We start from the raw sequence: 20,238 nt of genomic DNA, 5'->3' as shown, positions 1-20,238 counted from the left end.
CTATGTTGTTGTTGTTATTTGTCTTTTGGCTTTTCCCGGTTAGGGGTTGCCACAGCGGAACTCCGGTCCACTAATGATTGGCAGTAGACTTTCACAAACGCCGAGCTGCCAGCTCGACATTCAACCTTCAATGAAGGCACGCCCATTTACGCATGTCTTTCGAATGCCCACCCAACCACGGGGAGGACATGCAGACTCCACACAGAAGGCACTCCCCACACTCCAGCCGAGAATTGAACGGGAGAACCTCTTGTTGTGAGGCAACAATGCTACCGCTGCACCACCGCGGATGTCTATAATGTTTGCTATTGCTGATGCATCTTTCCTTTATGACCTCTGTATTATACATTTCATCTTCTTCGCTTTTTATCTACCTTACTTTGTCCTTAGGTAACGTCATACAGTCACTCAATACTTTTTATAAAGAAATGTACATTTGGTTGGCAGATAAGGACTGTGTGAGTTACACAGTCTGCCTATAAGAACTGTGTGAGTTACACAGTCTGCCTATAAGGACTGTGTGAGTTACATAGTCTGCCTATTTCCTGCTGCATGAATAAGCTGCATATTGTACTGATTAAGTTGTTTATTTTCCTTCCATCCAGTGCAGTATTTACCTTCTGTCTGTTCTATTTATGGATACATTCTGTCACTTTTTTATACTGTTACTTCTTTAGGAATATCATTCCAGTCATTCAGCACTCTTTCCCATTTTATTGTATCAATTCTTTGGGTGTTGGTCTTACAGTGTCTGTACATAGATATGATGACACCACAGGAATCCGGTGCTATTTTCTAAGGTATCTGGCGAAGACTGCAGTGTGTTTTTGAATGCTGAAGTAATTTTATTATATGTGTGCTTGTTTGTAAGACAATTTGTAAAGCAGCCCTAGTTATCTGTTTGGGGTGATCATAACATGGATGATATCAGGGCTGGGCTTCTTATTTCTGTCATTTTAATTTGGTTATTGTAAAGTAACGTGTTACTATTGCATTGGAGGTGTTTATTTGCCTCAGTTATAGTATTGTCTGCATACCATTTTCTCACTGAATAGGACTGAGTTTTGGGATTTCAGTAATGAGGTGTGCTATCATTTTAGGTTCATTTATACTGATGTCAGTTTCTGTTTTACATTTTTCAGGTTGCAGTTATTACACCACTAATTTTAGCTGAAAATGCTCAAAACAGGAAGTGACATTAATAAAGGATAGGGGGAAAGCCTCACAATCTGTGCAATTTGTAGAATATGATTAATAACTGCATCTCATTTAATCAACATTTGGTTATTCAAACCCAAAACAGTGACACTCCCAAAGTCGCCAAATGCAAAACACTTTTCTGCATGCCTGCATGTGCGCCAAACACACACACACACACACACACACACACACACACACATATATACAATCACCCCAAAGGACAGTTGCTTAGGGTTGAAGCACAGTAGATTTTGATGTAGCAACTTATAGTCTTCTGTATAGTATAATAAATCACATACCCATTATTCATATTTCCTTGACATTGCCAGTGAGCAGCAATACCTTGCATCTGATCAGATCATGTACAAAAAAAAAATCCAAAAAATGAAATGTTTTTGCCAGGGACAAGTTCTCCTGTATCTCCCATGATTTACTATTCTTAATTTGAGATCAATTTGTCTGGGAGAAAGAACAGTACAGACAAAAGGTTAAACATATTTCTTGTTGCTTGTCCAAGCTGTTCCACCTCAGAACAAAATTAATATATAGCACCATTCAAACTGAAGAATATTAAAACAACCTCATCACATGTGCATTTATTGCCTTGAAGTTATGTTTCATTGTACCCAAGGAAGTGTGAATAGTGGAATAAAAACATCATGGTAGGGAGAACTCAAATCTGAAATCTCTAGTTGTACCCCTGCTTACAGTTCCCCATGCTCAGTCATGTCTCACTTCTTAATAGTGGGATAAAGAGTTGATGTACTACCAGGATGTTTTCTATTATTTTTAATGACGGGGTAACTCCCAGTAGATGCAAATGTTTGTTTCCAGTGGGGACTTGAGCAGACTAGATATTCAACTTACTTATTAGTCAAAGTCACAGTTATAAGCAGAAGTTAGAAAGTGTGCATAATGCCTTAAATTAATATGAAAGTCAAGACGTGACTGTCAGTGAACTTTTTAAACATAATTGCCTCTGTTTTGCTGATTTGAAGATTTTGTTCCTGATCATATTAGTTGATGTGATCTAAGAAGCAGAACTTTATCTGAAAATCAGCTTACTCAGTCCTTTTTCTCCCCGTGCTTTGTCCACATTTGACCATATTTACTATGCTAATCCATAGTAAACTAGATGCATCAGTGATAAAGTATCAACCCACGTCAAAAGTTTGATTTTTAGTAAAACTGGATTTGGGAGGGAGTTATATTTAAGTTACCTACTAGGTGACTTGACACTCCAGTGGGTGTGCATCTTTGAAATTCAGCAAGGAGTTTGTAATGGAGACCAAGGTGACTATGTGCTGACTGTCACTGAGAAAGGAGGAACGAAGATGCATGTATGTGACATTGTCCCAAATGTAACTGAAGTACTGAATATTGTAAATGAGATAACATAATTGTGGCGGGATCTTTAGAAAAGAAAAAGAACAAACTGCACAGAAGTAAATGGAATCTGTAGAAACTATATATACAGAATAATGTTCAAGAGGAGGGGTAATGTTTTAGGGACGGCAGGAATTGAGCAATTTATGTAATGCCAGAGTGAATGCTAAAAAGGAAATGTGTAATTTCCATTAATGTACGTGTACTGTGTCACTGTTCTAGATGTGATTTAATAAATATGTTTATAAACAAAGGATGCATAAATGACTAAGCTTGTTGTGACCAGTTATCAGTCAGCTATTAATCAGAACCATAAGAAGTTTAACAGTAATAAACCACAAATATGTAGCTACAGATTTCATTTATGTAATAGATCAATAAGAAACCAATGACTACTTATAAAGGATTTGTGTAATAAACTAGAAACGAGACAACTTAAATGTTGTACTCTTTATATCTTTACCTCTCCATTTCCATTTTAAGAAATAAAATGACTTATAATACATACAGCACAACTCTTTTGCTTCCAAATGTATATATTTTGTGATCTATCAAAGTAATATTTAAAGCTACAATGAAAGCAATGTAACTTAGAAAACTGTAAACATGCACACTTACAGTGTCATTAATACAACATATTTGAAAAGGTACAATGAATTTTCTGTAGAAAGCAAAAACAGTAAATTACATTCAAAATTTTATTTGGGTGGGAGAATGTGTCTGTTGCACTGCTCAGTATGGTAGATCTATTCTCACCCCCCCCCCCCAAGTAAATATGCTCAATCTGAGGTTGTACCATCTCATAGTAAGAAAAATACTTGCTTTTGATGGAACAAGTATGTCCTCTGTAACCTCAGAGTTTGTATATTCAGTTTTCAACATGTAGGGCTGAGAGTGCAATAATTTCTAATTCCTGTTTATCTATTTATGTTTATTTGATAGTTACAAATACAAATAAGCAATTCAAATATTTGTAGCAGCTTAAAGAAATGTATACATTGTTTCATAAATGAGTTGATCTTAGATAATCAAGTATATGGTCTGATGGTTCAGTATAATGGTTAAGGTCTATACTTCATAGGCTCAAGGTTTGATTCTGACTTCAGGTTATTGGCTAGGCTTAAAAGGCTCTTTAGGGCAGCTAGCCTTCAGGTTATTGGCTAGGCTTAAAAGGCTCTTTAGGGCAGCTAGTCTAGTATTCACATATGAATATTTTTTGATTTTCAGTCATGGAAAGGTCATATTCTGATAATGCAGTGGTAACTTGTGGGTAGGTGTGCTTGATTCCAAATGTTTATATCATAAAATCTTTGCTGGCAAACATAAAACAAATTGTCTGTAAAGCACAAAGAAAAATAATATTTCTAAAGCAAAAAGTAAGGCATCTGCAACTACATAGTTGTCCCCTATTGTATTTTAAAATCACTCACTTGGTAAATGGCTTTGCATTATATTTAGCTGTTTTTTCTCTCTTACAGGTGGTCACATATATCTGCTAAGAGAATATGGAATGGATAATCTGAATGTTGCTAAAATATCAGTAAGTCCTTACTTGTTTCAGTTCCCCTTGTGGGAACCCTTGCACAATTGCATTAATAACATGGATGACTGTTGCATGTGTTTCATCATTTCACAAAATCCTTGAATCACTTATTGAGTAATTGCATATGATAGGTCACTAACAGTAAAATAATTCTGAAGCCTTGCCTTGACTGCTGATAGAAACAGTGATGTATTTGATGTTTTTTGGTTATTATTTCAAGCTAAAAGAGTTAATTCTTAATGGCTATACGTAGTGTCCATGGGGAAATGAATAATGTGGTAAAGGGTCATCTTCTTCATTATATATGTCTCCTATGGATGTCACATTTCCACAAAGTAATTCTTATATACATTGGACCTTGTCTGTATGCACATTCACTGGTTTTTATTTATTTATTTTTTCTGTTTCATTTTTCCCCTTGTTACTGTATGCTAAACTGATACCTGCAACCTAGAAATGTCATTTTGCTACTTGTGAGGAAACACAGATTTAGCTCTAAAAGAACATCCATTTTATTCATCTGCCCCCTGCAGTTGTGTACCTATAGATTAGTTGCCTATGTGATACCTTCCCTTGTCCTGCAGGTTATTAATTTTCACAGTGCTTAAAGTGGCCATTGATATTTCTGTTACTGCTTTTCTTTTAGCCCACTTTAGGTAGGTAAAATGCTGTTCCTCCTTTCTTCCCATGCACATTTTTATTTTGAAGAATGCCTTAGCTAGCTATTCTGCAGTCCATATATGTCCAGCAGAAGCTAGCTGATCTCAAGCCTCACTCCATGTTGTTTTTTTGTGTTCCAGGCTATGTAGACTGAGGTCCATACATGCTGCCAGTATACCACAGGAAAAAAGAAAAGATGAACAGCATAAGGCCGAATGCTAAGAAAAGATGAATGGCATAAGGCTGACTGCTAAGAAAAGATGAACAGCATAAGGCCGAATGCTAAGAAAAGATGAACAGCATAAGGCCGAATGCTAAGAAAAGATGAACAGCATAAGGCCAAATGCTAAGAAAAGATAAACGGCATAAGGCCGAATGCTAAGAAAAGATGAACAGCATAAGGCCAAATGCTAAGAAAAGATGAACAACATAAGGCCGAATGCTAAGAAAAGATGAACGGCATAAGGCCGAATGCTAAGAAAAGATGAACAGCATAAGGCTGAATGCTAAGAAAAGATGAACGGCATAAGGCCTAATGCTAAGAAAAGATGAACAGCATAAGGCCGAATGCTTTCTGCTGTATGAAATTTTCACTGGTGTGATTTCTAATTGTGCACCAGCAGTGAATTACCTTTTTAGGGAGATTTCTCCCTTCCTTGAGGTAGTGAGGCTGCAGAGGTAATCACTCAGAGTGACTGTCAAGAAGTAAAAATAAAAACTTTAATCCAATATCAGACCAGGAGGTTAGTTCAGCTCAGTATCTGATGAAGTCTGAAGTACTGGACGAAAATGCAGCGATCTTGTTAAGTGTTTATGTGTGGTCTGATATTGAATTAAAATTTTTATTTTTACCTCTTGAGTACTTTACTTTTGCTTCCAGTGTGCCAACTATTTGGTGTATGAGAGTCTCCTTAGAGCTTGTTTTGGTGTTTAGCAAGTTTATCCTTCTTTTTTTCGTGAGACTGTAGAGGTGGCATATATAGGTTCCAGAGGGCACTTGCCCCCTGCAAAATGCAAGGAAAAAGAGTTTTTCACTTTTTGGAATTTGGGCATTTATTTTTCATTCTTTTGGAAAACTGACTTTCAGGAAGTCATCATTTCATAGTGGAACCCTTTTGGTGCACTCCATGCATCATTTTAGTTGTCCGTAGTTGTCCGTCTCTCTCTCTCTCTCTCTCTCTCTCTCGTGTCTTTTTTCCTTCATCCATAACTGTACTTGTTATTGCATGTAGCAGGTTAGATGTTAGTACTTCATTAGCAAGCCGACCCCCCTCTCATTCAGACCCTGTTACCCTCTTTACCTAGGTGTATAATTTGATGTAGAGAAGTACAGAGTAATGCTTAAGAGAATAATAATGTATAAAATGCACAAAGAATAGGCAATAGTAGCATTCTTTGTTACCTCTGTTTGCAGATTTTTATTGCTTATATGAGTACATAATAGATTACTGTTAATTGTCTGGTCATAGAAAGACTGCTTATGTTTGAGATTCAACAATCCCTTCTAACACTCACCACTACAGGCACTTTCTGGAATATGCATCATTCATTCATTCATTCTTTCTTTCTTTCTTTCTTTAAATTGCCCAGAAGTTATAGCACTTATTTATCCTGTGTTACAAACTGCATGCAAAAGTCACATGTTTTATAAATGAATAAAACTGTTTTTAAGATGTGAATTTTTATTCACAACAGAATCTTGCTGAGTGTCACAGTTTTTAAAAATAAAAATGAAATGGAATCAGCTATAAAAAATTAGATTGACTGAAATATACATATAAAAACAGAACTGAACCTTTCAACTGGTAATGGTTATGTGGCTTATCCAGTCCATTCATTTTCTACCTAGTTGATATTATACCACAGATAGTCTAGTTATAGTGTTAATTGTAGGTTAATTATGTTATATACTTTTATAAGATAGATGCTTTGCTAACTGTTGAATTTACATTATGGCTTTGCCATTAATTCTTGAATTTTGCCACCGTTTTGATTTCACGGTCTTTCTCAAGGAAGGTTCTTTCTTGATTCTGCAGCCCTTGTTGTGAAAAAAAATGTTTCCAGATATCACTTATGAGCTGTCTTTGTTGTCAATACTATTAAAACATATTTGTTTTTACATCTCTTTCTTCAAAATATCAAAACAAGTAAAGATGCTGAGGATAGTAAAAAGAGCAGGACTACTAATGGATGCATCCAGTTAAGTATTCACAAAGGAAGGTAGATTTGCAAAATTCAGTACGTTGTAGTGCTCCAATAAAAGAGATGCTGCCAAACCTTTACTGAAAAAGTTAATTGAAGCCACCAAAATCTAAGTGGAGAATGCAGTGGTGTGTGATGGAATTCAGCTGGCTGCATCTCCTGCCTTCTAAAAGTTTAAAGAAATGTAAAAGCATTACTTTTTATAGTGACTAACCCAGCTTCATGGAACATAGGGGCAAAGCCCTGACAATGACCCAGATGAACCATGTTTGAATCACAGCCTGGGTACTAAATGACCTGGCCAGGAAGGAAAGAGGAATGACTTTTATTTCTTGTGCCTGTTTGTCCCTTTTTAGTGGGGTGGTAAGTGCATAACTATGGCATGCAGGCATGTGTTGCAGCAGTTTGGCATCTGATGGAGGCCATGAATCTGTTGTGAAAGAAATTACCTCACAACATAGTGGGTGTGGTGACTGACAGATGTTTCACCTATGAAGGTGGGGAAGTGCCTTTGCATTGCCAGTGGGCACAGCCATCCTTAAACCACATTGATTACATGGGGAGATTGGTAATAACATAAAGAGAAAATCTCTGTTTTTAGCATGAATGATGCTGTAGGCTCTGTCTTTAAGCAACCTCCTACTCCATGGAAAATAATCTGTTCCACCAGTATTGGAGGTAGGTGGGTCCAAATCCAAATGAAAAAGGATAGGGAGACTGGAACATTAAGGATATGGACATTGCTGATCATCAGATTGTTAACCTGTCCAATAGAGGAAAAAAATATATTCTTGTATTGTGTATCTTGTGTGTCTTGTTCATGTGATATTTGTATTTTTCTTATGATGACTCTTGTGTTTAAGTACTAGAAGTTTTCTTCTTGGGCCTGTGCTGAAAAGTGGTATTGTATGGCTCAGTCGGACTATCCTGTTTAACAAACAAACAAGCAAGCATAGGGTTGCCACCTTTTCAAATGCCTAAAGTGGGACATTTTTGGTACAAACATCAGATTTTGCAGTCTGAAACATACCCACGGCCGGTACAAAGGACATAACTTCACTTTTTTCCCTAAATAAAAGCTTATTCTTTTAGCATTTTATTTGCTTATTCTGTTTCTTATAACATGTAGGTGCTTCAGATACAGAATAACTGTTTTATGTAACTATTACATATAATATAGGAAATTATTTTGCCCTAAAATCTCAGGACATTTGTGATTTTTACAATTTTTTTTTTTGCAGGACACAGCTGCCCACAGAGGGACTGTCCCTCACAAAGTGGGACAGGTGGTAACCCTAAGCAAGCAAGCAAGCAAAATAAATAAATACACACATATATACATACATGCATGTGTACATGCACACAATAATAATATATTATAGTAACTTACTGATTAGTTAATTGCTTCAAATTTACTAATTAGAAATCCACATTTAACAATTAACAATTAGTAGGTACACCAAATAATTTAATACAAAAACATATCTAAATAATGTTATTACTTAATGCAAGAAATATTTTCAAGTATTATTATTATTCATTCATTGGAGTACTAAACTGTAAAACTTTAAGACAAAGTAAGTCTCCTTACTACAAGAGATTCTTCTGTTACCATGCTTTCATTTGTTTGGGTGGGTTCTGGAAGATTCAGACTTAATTTTTGAGGATGACTGTGAAACCACCCCAGAACTTGACTAGACCACCTTATGTAGAGTTTCTTAAATGAAGTTCATTAGATGAGCATTTTTTTAAACTAGCAAGTCATTTGGCACAGTCTCTCACAAAAGGTTAGTGAGTTCACTAAACTCAAAAAGGATCATAATGTGGAAGCACAGTACATCACTCTCAGCAGCACCAGTGAGCGTAGATAAAATTAAACATATTTCATACTGATGTTAGAATAGTTATCTGTGTGATATGATATGGCTCAGTACTGGGACTGATTATTGTAATGACTATATAAGTGACATTGCAAAGATTCTGGAAGGAAATTTCACCTTTTTATTTATGATACAAACCCATGCAAGAGCGATGTTATATAAAAAAGTAGACAGGATATAACTGGACTTAGTAAGACTAGAAAATGCTTAAATGCCAGAATAATGCATTTGCAAAGCAGAAACCTGAGGACAGAGTACACATCTGCAAGGGAAGTTGTAAAAAAAGAATTAAAGTTGTAAAGGAACTGGTTGCAGGTCCTTACCATGGCTGCCCCACTTACCTCTCAGGAACTCGAATAATATGTTCAGGTAGGCTGTGGCAGCTGCTTGCCTGAACTCATGTTTGAGTCTGAGTGTAAGCAGCAGCCTATCTGAAATACAAGATACTCAAGTCCCTGGATATGGGACAGTGGGTTTCAAGCACTTGGGACTTAATTGCTTGTAGTAGATCCATACCCCCACAGAGCATTCATAGGATCATAGAATTATAGGAGGTTACTAGGCTAATGGCTCCAGGACCTTTACAAACCTATCCAAGTTCAACCCATATCTCCAAGGGTATCTGGTTCAAGCAGACACTAAAATCATCACTTATTGTCTCTATCCAAGAGGGACACAGGTGGAACCTCTGAGGTGAATTTCTGGTTACCCATCCAGTCATCTAAGTTACGCTTAAATAGGGCCAATGAAGGGCTTTGTTTAACATGAATAGGAAGCTTGTTCCAAAGGTGGGGCAACCTCTGTGAGTCAAATCTGTCTCTCCAGCAAGTTTTGTTGATGTCGCATACCAGGTTAAGGTCCTTTGAGCGAGTGACCCGTCTGGCATTTGACTTGTGAATGTACAGCATTTCCATTAAAGCTGGGTCAGAGATTACTCTATATGCAAGGCTTAGGTAACTTCTGAGCAGTCTGCATGACACAGAGTAAAGTGACAATGATTTCAGTCTGCCTGCATAAGACATATCTTGAAGACCATGAATTTTCTTTGTAAGTAACCTTTGAGGTCCCTCCAATTGTTGCGGGTGCTTGGAAAGGAACATACCAAAGGAGCATTGTACTCTATTACTGGCCCGATGAGGGAAGAGTACAGGGAGGTTATAACCTCTTTTTTCTGGAGGCAGTAAAAACTTTGTCAGCCACAGTCCTTTAATTTTAGTCTGTATGTCACAGAAGTAGATTCCAAACAGTAGGGGTTGGAGAACCGATCAGTAAATGCAAACACATATTGAATTTATAACTAAAAGAATAAAGCAGTAAAATGACAAAAGACTATACAGTACAATTATTCTGGTTTTATCAATTAACATCGCATCAACGTAGGACAGATCATAGGACTGATCAGCCTTGCAGTCCATTTATATATAGTACTTCTGCATTGTTTCTTGGAACAGCTTGAATTTCCCTTTTTGCTACTTTCCCACAGAATGTCCTCTGCTACCTTCTTGTTTCATTTTCATTCATTTTTTATTTATTTATTTATTTATTCATTCATTCATTTATTTTGTTTTGTTTTGATGACTAGGATAGCCCTTCTGGGTAGAGTCCATTTGCAGTGATGTCCTGGGGAAGCTCCCTTCCAAATAATGCAATACAGTTGGTAGAGTCAAATTATTTACATACAAGAATTATTAAAGATAATCTGTACGCACTTTCTGAAGTAAAACAGTATAAAAGTAGGTAGAGGTAGTACATGTAGCATAAATGCAACAAGAATGTTAGCAAAATATCAAGACGAATTATGCAACATATGTACCTGTCAGTTTAATATATTTACATACATGCAAACCCATATAAGAAGAATAATAACACAAACAGCAAGATGAGCTGTAGGTAGATGATTCAGCAGGAAATGTGTGATACAGGAAATAGTACAATGTTACCTGGCTACTAACATTAAGATGTTGGTATACATATCAATATGACAAGTATGTTGTGGACGGTGCAGTGGTGCAGCGGTAGAGTTGTGACCTCACAGCAAGAAGTTCTTCAGTTTGATTGTTGGCTGGAGTGCCTTTGTGCGGAGTCTGCTTGTCCTCCCTGTGTTTGTGTGGGTTTTCTCTGGGTACTCCGGTTTCCTCCCACATTACCAAGACATGTGTCTGGAGCATTTCTCTCCGGGCGTCCACTGAAAATTGGCCCCATTCCAAGTTAGACTTTCCCAGTAAACAAATGTTAAATAAACGAGGAAAATCAGTAATATTGAGCATTTACAAGGGGTTTACCTAAGCGATGAAAGAAGCTGAATAAATTAGGAGAGACTATGTAGACAACAGTTGTAACATTGGAAAGTAAATAAGCAAATGCTGGATGCAGCATACAACTGGCGATAGACAATGGAGTAGCTAGAAGAGAATAAGGATAGAGACATAAAGCAGATAATAGCATTACAGAGGCCTTATATAGAATGTAGAAATTAATGTAGGAAGGGATCATTTATACTGGGCATTATTAAAGTAATGGATAAACAGGTTAAGAGAATTACGTGAGTTTTAGATGTGTCATGACACATGCTAATACTTGCAGACTTACTTGTGTTGTTCCACAGATGCATATGCAGGTTTTAAAATCTACCGAATATGACTGCTTCATTTTTGTTTTCTATTGTGTTACATTTCTCCTTCATAGGTTCATAGGTAGGTACTAGGCTATCGGCCCAAGGGCCTACGCAAGCCTAGCCAACAAGGTTCCCTGGCTTATGCCACCTAAGAAAGTTATTTTCCTGTGCCACTGTCGAGCAGAGACACAGAAGTGATCCCTGGGGTATATTTCCTATTTCCCATCCACTCATCAAGATTTTTCTTGAAGAGTGCTAATGAAGAACTTTGCTTGACATAGATGGGTAGCCTGTTCCAGAGTATGGGAAGTCTCTGGGATAGGAATCTATCCCTCCAGCGTGTCCTGTTTATTCTGGTGACAAGGTTTACGTCCCTAGAGCATGTAGCTCAGAGGGATTGGGATTTCTTTAGGTGTAGCATGTCCAACAGCTCTGGGTTTGACATAGCTTTATATGTTAGGCAGAGACCACCTCTGAGTAGGCGATATGCTATGGAGTAAAGCTGGAGTTTTTTGAGGCGGTCAATGTAGGGCATTTGTTTGAGTCCAGTAATCCTCTTTGTGAGGTACTTCTGTGGCCTTTCCAGCTGCTGCAGATGTCTTGTGAGGTACATTCCAAAAGGAGCTTTGTACTCTATAGTGGGTCTAATTAGTGTCGAGTAGAGGGGAACGATGACCTCTTTTTTCCTGGATGAGAACCCTTTTATGATGAGGTGTGCCACATAGAAGGACTTCCTGACTACTGTGGCGATGTGACTATCAAAGGAGAGACTACTGTCCACCTGGGTCCCAAAGTCTCTTATCACGCATTCGGTGTTAAGTAGATTGCTGCCTATGTGGTAGTTCATGGGTACAGAGTTTTTACCAAAGGGGATGACACTGCACTTTTTTGGCATTGAGCTTGAGGCCATGGCTCTGACACCAGGCATCTGTCTCAGAGAGGCCCTTCTGTAGGATGTTCACATCATTTGGGGCTTGACTATGGCTTCTAGTTTTCAGTCATCTGCGAACTTCATTAGCCAGAGGCCTTCTGTGTTAGCCTGTATTTCAGAGAAGTAGATACCAAACAGGAGTGGTCCCAGGATGGAACCCTGTGGTACTCCACTTGTCACTGGTTTGAGGTCAGATTTGGAGTCTGCACTTTTTACAGTGTGGGTTCTGTCAGTGAGCCAGTTGGCAACCCATCTTGTGATGTAGGGATTTATGCCTAGTTTACTGAGTTTAGCTATAATTCCAGAATGGGGGATGGTGTCGAAAGCCTTGGCGAGGTCAAGATAGGCTGTGTGAACCACCTTACCCTCATCTACGGCTTTGGTGACTGCTTCAAAGAAGTCGATCAGGTTCAGGAGGCATGATCTGCCTTTCACAAACCCGAACTGGGTGGGATCCAGAGTTTGGAGGTTACCAATGTCTTTGTTTATGAGTTCCATGATGATACGTTCCATGGCTTTGCAGACCAGGCTCGTCAGGCTAATAGGTCTATAGTTGCCGGGATGAGTGGTGGCTCCCCTTTTGTGGAGTGGGATAACTGTTGCTGTGCACCATTCAGTGGGCACAAAGCCTGATGCGAGGCTATTATTGAACATGGTGCTTAAGTGGGGAGCCAGTTCATTCTGAAGTTCATGTAAAACGCAGCCTGGGATGTTGTCCGGTCCCATGGATGCTGTGTTTTTGGCTTTAGAGAGTGCAGCTTTCACCTGCGTAGTTGCGATTACAGGGACTCTGCATTCTTCCTGTATAGATATGGGCCGTTTAGGGGGTGGGGGGTGGGGGGGTAAAGTTAGCAGTGAACCTATCTGCCAGGATGTTGGCAATATTAGTTGGTTCTGTAATTTTCGTGCCTTTGTGCTGTAACTCAGAGCAGATCTGGGTGTTGCCATTGAGATTCTTGACATAGCTATAGAATGCTTTGTGGTTGTCCTTGGAATTAGTGGCGATTTAGCTATGGTGGATCTTATAAGGGATCTCAGCTTCTTACTGAGGCTGACCAGGGAGCTCCTCCACTCATGGGATTTTACTCTCTTTTGCAACAGTTTCTTCCTTCTGTTGTACAGTTTGTTTATGGCAGGGGACCACCAGATTGGCTTCCTTTTTTTGGAGGATAGCATCTTGGTTCTGTTTGGGATAGCACGATCCATGCACTTATGCAAGTGCTTATAGAGTGCATTTGTGTAGGATTCAGCAATTGTAACTGTATTGTCCGTCTGCATATAAATGCCCAAGGTACTTTCAGACAAAGCTTTGATTGTAATTTCTGTTTTTATTCCTTGATCTGTCAGTCTTGCACTTAATTACATAGTTTCTGGTCTGATTAATAAATGACTGTAAAAGAGGGGTCTGTGACACAGTTTTGTATCACTGATTGTACGTTAAACATGAATAAAAATGTAGAATGACAATGCTGAGTCATCAAAGTAGATTTCTCCTGTGGTGCTTATGACTAATAACTGTGTTCTCTAGACTGTGTAACTACATAGGTAAGAGGTTCAGTTCTCACCATGGAGAACTTTATGTGTGCACATGTGTGTGTGTGTGTGTTTGTGCGTGTGTGTGTGTGCGTGTGTGTGTGTGTGTGTGTGTGTGTGTGTGTGTGTGTGTGTGTGTGTGTGTGTGTGTGTGTGTGTGTGTGTGTGTGTTTGTGCATGCCAAGCTGGATGCTAAACCTTCCTCATTAAGTAAAATGAATGTATATTTTTTGGCTGTTCCTCTACCTCTCACTGACCATTAGCTCTACTTCCTTGGCCCCCCAAATTGGCTTGTTTACTGCCATTTGTCCACATGGACTAAAGATCAGATTGACTGTGGAGAGAACCTCATACTGCAGGCAGGTGGATTGTAATGCCCTATACCTTGGTGCCGTCTCCAGGCTCATACTCCATTTCTAGCCTGAGAGGCAAATGTTCCTCCATGGCAGTGTGCCTATGTGGGGCCTCAGCCTCACTGAGCATGTAGTGGAGCAGAAGGAAAAGTTAGTGGGGCACTAACAGGCCACATTACACAGCTGCAAATAGATATCACCTCCCCTTGGCCCTGCTCACTCATGTCTGGCCTGAACATTGCTGTGCTTTCTAGAGCCCCAGCAACACTGAAACTACACTTCTGCCAGGCACCTATCCCCATAACCCCAACACACACACACACACACACACACACACACACACACACACACACACACACACACACACACACACACAAGTTCTCCAGTGCTAGGATCACTAATCAAACATCAGTCACTCGGGTTGCAGGCAGGGTAGGATCACTAATCAAACATCAATCACTTGAGTTGCAGGCAGGGTAGGATCACTAATCAAACATCAGTCACTCGGGTTGCAGGCAGGGTAGGGTCACTAATCAAACATCAGTCACACGGGTTGCAGCCAGGGTAGGATCACTAATCAAACATCAGTCACTCGGGTTGCAGGCAGGGTAGGATCACTAATCAAACATCAGTCACTCGGGTTGCAGGCAGGGTAGGGTCACTAATCAAACATCAGTCACCTGGGCTGCAGGCACAGTAGGATCACTAATCAAACATAAGTCACTCGGGTAGCAGGCAGGGCTCCTTCCCTCTGTGCCACACTGCCCAGAGCCAACTACAGATTGCATTAACATAGTTTTCTTTGATGCCTCAGTTAAGGAGAACTCAGTCTGGATACATTAACTTAGATGCTCTCAATCTGGTCAGTCTAGCTGGCAAGGAATATCTAGATGGAAAACTGTATGGTTTAATTTTTTTTCACTTGAGTGGCATATTGTACTACTTAAACCTTAAAAAGGAAGTTCCAGGTCTTCTTTCTAAATGCTTTTTTTGTGTCTAGGCTTAATACTGTTGGAGAAATTTTCATTTGATTGCCTGGTTATTTTTTTTATACTGTTATAAAGCCGAACCACAGCATCACCTTACCTGAGCATAACAACTTATTACTTAAAATAATGATTAAAAAGCATAAAAAGCATAATAAGGTACTTAGACAGATATATACTATGAAAAAGATATAAACAAACTCATGATCAACTTACCACTAATCAAGGCTATAGCCCCTTACCCTTATGCTGCAGAAAATATATAATATTCAAATCAAGAGGATGAAGCAATGGCATCCGCGAAACAATTATTACCTTCACAAACTAATAAAGAATCTAGTATTACTTAATTTACTTCTCATTTTAACTTTGCTCACCAACTACCATGGGTTATTTTAAAAAAATCCTACTACTGTTATTCTTACATACCCATACAAGCACACAGTTTGCAACTATTACAGTAAATCCTCAAATATTGTAATTTAACTCAAAATGCCTACTAATGTTAAAGAATTTAACAACCAAAAAATGTAGAATTAAACCAAATATATCCAAACATTAATACAAAAGTGTAAGCTCTATCATAAATCTAAACCAAAATTATATCTTAAATGTGGAGACATTCGCACTATCCCAGTAACCCCCATAAAACATAATGTTTTAAGCACCTCCAATACTCCTTTCTGGTGCAACCTACTGAAATAAAACTATTTTAAATAAATGCATGTACACTATTAAAAAAACAGCATATTGGATATCTAAAACTGCAGTAACTAATTAAATCTAATTAAACAAAAGGCGAAAAAATACTACCTCTTGGTTGTAATACAATCTGTTATGACTACACTAGCAAAAGAACCAGCAGTGCATCCAGTATTTGATCTAAAACATTTAACCTTACAATGCAGTGAGCACAAATGTCAAACATCAATAAGATTCATATACTGCTAGCAGCTACAATTAAAATTAACAAAAACACATCATTATGTTTAACAGCTTTTGATATTAAGTCCTACTGCAAACAACTTAACCTCTGTAAACATAGTGCCCTAGATAACAATAAGCACATTTTTTTTATTTGATTTATTTTATTTATTTATCATTTGTTGACCAGGAAAGTCCGACTAGGTTCCACAGAGCCTGTTTTCAACGGAGGCCCGGGGAGAAATGCTCCAGATGCATGTCTTTGGAAGACATATCAAGAGACAATAATCCCAAGCCGTTATAATGTTGATTGCCCTAAGCGCAAGTGTGCTGGAACCATAAGGTGAGGTGGGGGTTGAGTAACCCTCCTCACTTTAAATAAAATCATAAATAAAATCATAAATTATGCCCCCGCCTCGCAGCTCAGATTGTATTTTGTAAATTAAGAATGATGTGCTTGTCCATTCATAAAATGGACATCAGACTCTTTTCTAAAGAGAAAGTGTGTGTGTGTGTGTGTGTGTGTGTGTGTGTGTGTGTGTGTGTGTGTGTGTGTGTGTGTGTCCAGTTGTCTGCAAGTGTTCATGAGAGTGTGAATGCGACTGTTCACTAATGCATGTGTGTGGGTGTGCACAAATGTGTGTATATGTGAATGTGCATGATTGCATGGGTATATGCACAGGTGCACAAGTTCTTGTGTGCGAGTCTGTGGTATTATGTTTGTGCATGTGTGCATGAGTATTTGTGTGCATGCATGAGTACATAGAGACTCACACAGCTCTCAGCTGAAAAGAGATTCTTGCAGAATGTCTAGGTTTTTTACCTCATATTTTTAGTCTATTCCTCATAAAATTTGTGGTTTGCTGGCAAATCACTATGGATTGAAGTCATTAAATAGTGACATACATTTGAGTTTCAGACAATATTTTTTCAGGATTTTTTATTTTTTTTTTGCTGTGCATTTACATCAGCTAAGAGTGCAAGAATCAGGTCATGAAAAGAGAGTATCGCTTTAAGGGTAGCTTTATGCCCTTTGACACATACGGACTTTGACCACATGAGGTAGAGGATATCAGAGTCCTCATTTTTTTCAGAATTTGCTGTCCCAAAACATCTAAGTCTTGTATAGAAACTGTTAAGGATCCTGTGGAAAGTAAAACACTGTACTTGAATGCTTTCCCCAGAATTTATGGTTGGAAGCAGTCATGAGGTAGAGTCGAGAAAAAAGTACATTTTCCATTATTGTTGTTATTATTATTATTATGTGTTAACCAAGTTAAACCCTGTTTGTCTGTAAATCTGGTGCTTTCTGTAATTGTGACACAGGAGGAATGTCTTCTAAGTGACTTGCTCAGGGTCATACAGTAGGCAAGTGATAGTTGAGAGATTCAAATCTATGACTATGAGGAGAGCTTTACCCTTCTGTAACAACATCATTTATTTGAAATATATGCACGTTATTAAGGCAACGGTATCAAAATGTATTTTCTTTTTTTTTTTTTTTTGGTTATGCCTGCTGCATAATATTATTGAGTATTAACAGACTGGCTCTGACTGATGAATTTTCTTTTATGATGCAATATGAATGAAGGCATTTCATTTTCTATATAAGATGTACATATTTGTTGAGTGAAGTCTTTCTTTAACACAGCTACCTGCTCTTGATAGACACACATTTGGGTCTAATGTATATATTATATGTTGCTTTGTTTTTATGTTTTTAAACTCTATCACCTCCCATTACATGTGAATTTTATATTTGCAACTGTTGCTATCTTTGTATGAAAAGCTACACCGTTGTTCATATGTGATTGCCTTTCTTCTCTCTGGTTGTGCCTGTAAATGGTCACATTTGATCAACGCACCACCAGGATAAACAAATGTAAATAAAATAAAATAAATACCTTTCAATTGTACCTCATTATGAGGAGCATTCCTCATTCTGAGTCTTCAGAATACTATGTTCTACACTCTATCACACTGAAAGGGTTTGACACACTTTTATTGCTAAGATTTTTTTAAATAAATCTTCACATAAATTATACCGAATAGTACTGAATCATATTAATTCATCAAAAGAACTCAAGTTAATAACGATGTTCTTAACTTCCTAGCTGAAGTTGTTAGCAAATGTTCCATACAGTATCCATTTATTTCACATTGTGAGAGGTAGACTTCCATGTTTTGGAGATGGAAGTTTGTTCTGTTGTAGTTTTAAGAGTTCTTGACTAGGGTCAATTAAAGTTACCAAAGAATTCCTTTGCAAACTGTGAATAGGATCAGTTAATTAGTGGGGGAGCTGAGAAATAACATTGCTGTTTTATTTAGAAATATTTGTATTTAGCTGAAGTATTTGTGCGCCTTACTTGATCTGAATATCTCTGACTACATTTCCCTCCCATCCTCCCAGTTCTTGTTGTGTTTTTAAGTTTGGTGACTTTTCTGTTGCCTGCCCCTGCTACAAATCTCATTTTAGACACTTCTCCCAATCCCATCTCATCAGCTCATTCTACTAAGTACAAAGAGATCATCTGGGAGGGACCAATTTTATATTAAGAAGGTTTCTGGTCTACACTCTTGTGGGAGGAGAGGGTAGATTCTGCCCTTCTTAGCTGGGAATTGCTGTTTGAAGGCTTTTTGTGCTTGCTTATTTGAACTGTTTCATTTTGAAATTGGTGCACCTTGTTTGCTGTAGTTTAGACTAGATTCAGAACTGCTGAATCTAGCTCTGTTTATATAACTTGAGCACTAACTCATGCCATCTTTTTTGGAGAGGGTTCCCCCTGCATCCTAGTGGAATGAGTGTGCAGGTAGAACTCGTCTGATTGAAGATTGCTGGAACAGGGCTCAGTTTTGAGCTTTTTTGTTTAACTGGTTAATTTGTATGAATTGGTTTGCTTTTGTTTGCTGCTGTTTATATTTCAGTGTTTATCTGTTTTCTAGTGTTAAATCAACCTAAACAGAGTTTAAATATCTTAGGAATAGTATAGTTACAAGTTTTGTTGTATCCAGATCTTTTTGTGTGATTCCTGTCTTTCCTGCTACGCTATTTTGTGTTGACCGGCACCTGCCTACACTTAGTGGGAGTAAGTGAACTGGTTGGAACTGGTCTGGCATAGGGTGTTTAGCTAAGAGATGAGGGACAAGGGCTGTGTCAATTCTAGTGTTTCTATTTTACTTTCATTTTTGTGGTATTTAAACCCTGCATTTGCATGTTTGCACATCATGCACCACTACTGCACTGTTTTAACCATTTGCAAGATATTTCAGCTGCATTTTTTTCCCGTACCAGCACTCCTGTGTAAGTAAGGACCTCATTTGCAGCTACTGTATTGATTTTATCCTGCCCTACTCACACCTATAGGTACTCTCCTCAGGTAGTACCCTCCCTAGTATCCCTGCCCTCTCTTCCACAGATTCTGGCAACCATGGATAGACAATTTTCAGTGATTTCTCCAGCTACTCTGGTTGATATGGGCATCCTGAGACAGTGTTGTAACTGCCTTATGTACACGGATAACCCTCTTCTACTACCACCTAGGAACACAGTATGTGAAGGATGCAATTACATTAAGAACCCAGAATCCTTGCTGTCACAGTCACAAGCCAGTACATCTGGCATTGAGAAGGGTGTCTGCCCAAACACTACAAACACCACACCTCTAGCACCACCCACACCTGTACAATACACTCCTACATATGTGGAGGTTCTCAACAAAAGCATACATAAAGAAAAGAGACCTCCGAAGCATATCACACATGCACTCAAGTCTCTTAACAACAGGTACTGCTATGACTCTGTCATAGTCCATGTTGGTGTGAATGAATTGAGACGTACCTCTCTGAACTATATGAAGAGAGACATGATTGAGCTTGCTGAATATGTGTCCCAGACAGGTATGTCCTAGACTTAAGCAGCATCCTACCGTCACCCAGAATGATGCCTCAATACAAACAGAAAATGATTGACTTTAACAATTTGCTTAGTTTCTCGTGTCATTCCAAGCAGATCCAGTACCTGACAGC

At 38.4% G+C, this 20,238-nt stretch overlaps 1 protein-coding gene across 10 annotated transcripts in view; it reads left to right on the top strand.

Moving 5' to 3' along the window:
- FGR (FGR proto-oncogene, Src family tyrosine kinase) overlaps positions 1-20,238 on the top strand; it is a 2,305,304-nt gene that overhangs the window by 1,330,479 nt on the left and 954,587 nt on the right. For all 10 annotated transcript variants that reach the window (XM_044084628.1, XM_044084601.1, XM_044084584.1 and 7 more), the window contains one exon: positions 4,065-4,126. The gene's annotated coding sequence lies outside the window, so the exon portion shown is untranslated. The remainder of the gene's footprint in view (positions 1-4,064; positions 4,127-20,238) is intronic.

Source organism: Protopterus annectens, chromosome 1.part1 (genome assembly GCF_019279795.1).
Source record: "Protopterus annectens isolate FY-2018-M chromosome 1.part1, PAN1.0, whole genome shotgun sequence".
In the NCBI taxonomy this organism is placed as follows: Eukaryota; Metazoa; Chordata; order Ceratodontiformes; family Protopteridae; genus Protopterus; species Protopterus annectens.
The sequence above is the reverse complement of the archived record's forward strand: the minus strand, read 5'-3'. Positions and strand labels throughout refer to the sequence as shown.